Raw genomic sequence first — 1,898 nt, forward strand, 5'->3', positions numbered from 1 at the left:
ACACACACACACACACACACACACACACACACACACACACACACACACACACACAGAATCTTTCATTTTTACTGCCTGCCAATCGCTATTCACCTACCCACCAATTATACCTGTATTTCCTCAACTCCTACTCTTCACCTACTCCTCAGGTATCCCAGCAGTCAGCTATATATACACACACCTGCAACTCTGGCTGTTGCTGTGCTGCTGGCCTCAAGTAATAAATAGTATGAAAAAAAAAAAAAAGAAAGAAAGAAACAATCAAAAATCAAAAATTCAACACACACACATACACTGCACTGTAAGGCAGCACCTAACATTCACTCGGCACCCTCTAAATCATATTTTACTACACCCAAGCTTGACACCGTCTTACATTTGTGACTGACAGGCACACATACACGGATGAAATGAAGACTGCGATACAAGTGTCAGATAGCATGAACAGTCAGCGAATGTGCCAGACCAGTAAAACCTGCGAAGACACTGCAGCGTTACTGAGCTCTGTCCTAGCCTGCTGGGTTGTTGTCTGCAGAACGGTTTATTCTGTGCAAACAGATTCCAGTATTCATGTTGTTTTTCACATTTATGAGCAGGTTGCCATGAAGGAATCCACTGAGCTTTTTATTACTTCACTATGTTCCCTGTTCATCATCCATTCCTCTTGCCTGTGACGCTCTCTCTATTTTTCTCTCCGACTATTCTTCACCCCACTGCACCATCCTTCTGTGCACCCCCGATGCCATCACTGTTCTTCATTTCTTTATCTTTACATTTGTCTGTCATCTGTGGGCCCACTCCTTGCTTTTTCCTGCATCTATCCACCAATATACCCCCCCCCCCCCCTTCTATTTTACATTGTTTTAGCCCCCCGCCCTACTCTCACATACGCATCAATATCTTCTTCTGCACATTTGTCTCTATACTCTCCACTGCAAGCCAAAGCATGGATGGAGAGATGGATAGATAGAGGGTGGGATGGATGTATGGGTGGGTGGGTAGATGCTAGGAGGAAGGGAGGGAGGGAAGAGTGACAGAGTGTGTGTTGCTGTAACGGATATTAAAATATTCCTCCGGCATGGAAATAGCGGTGATCCGGGGAACGATAGAGCGAGATAATGAAAAGAGGAACAAAAGTACTCCCCGCGCGGTGTGTCTGACCCCCCCATCCCTCCTTCCTTCTCTCCAGTCGCACTCATTTACATAGTAATCATGCCGAACTCTGCATGGGGGCTTCAGAAAGAGATAGATAGATAGATAGATAGATAGATAGATAGATAGATAGATAGATAGATAGATAGATAGATAGATAGATAGATAGATAGATAGATAGATAGAGATAACATGTGAGTGATTTATGAATGAAGGACATTAAGGAAAAGATGTAAATTTCTCAAAGGGAACATTTATATAGTACATGTGTATGCATGCGTGTGTGTGTTCAAGATTGCAAGCAGGTTATATTTCTTGCCTTTAAATTCACACTGTTATAGAAACATGAGTTGCATATATGTATGTACCTCTATATCGCTCATGTAATACATTTATGAGTGCGTTTCTGTGTGCGTATGTGTGTGTGTGTGTGTGTGTGTGTGTGCGTCTAAGCTAGAGTGTGTATTTGCTCTTGGCTTGTTTTCTGCCCTCGTTGATGAACAGATGAGGTTGTCCTGGCAACGTGATGAGACGCAGATATGTAAATGAGGCTGGAGGGTGAGTTTGCACGCACACACACTGCAGAATGAGGAGAGCTCATTTCACACACGTATCTCGCTGAGACTGCAGCACTAGACCACACACAAAAACACACCCCAACACACACACCTACACACACACACACACACACACACACACACACACACACACACACACACACACACACACACACACACACACACACA

At 43.8% G+C, this 1,898-nt stretch overlaps 1 protein-coding gene across 1 annotated transcript in view; it reads right to left on the reverse strand.

Annotated features, from left to right (window-relative positions):
- Positions 1–1,898, reverse strand: part of LOC102293530 (Down syndrome cell adhesion molecule-like protein 1 homolog) — a 97,626-nt gene that overhangs the window by 14,780 nt on the left and 80,948 nt on the right. The window lies entirely within an intron of this gene.

Source organism: Haplochromis burtoni, unplaced genomic scaffold (assembly GCF_018398535.1).
Source record: "Haplochromis burtoni strain Fernald_Lab_line unplaced genomic scaffold, NCSU_Asbu1 Contig_15, whole genome shotgun sequence".
NCBI lineage: Eukaryota > Metazoa > Chordata > Actinopteri > Cichliformes > Cichlidae > Haplochromis > Haplochromis burtoni.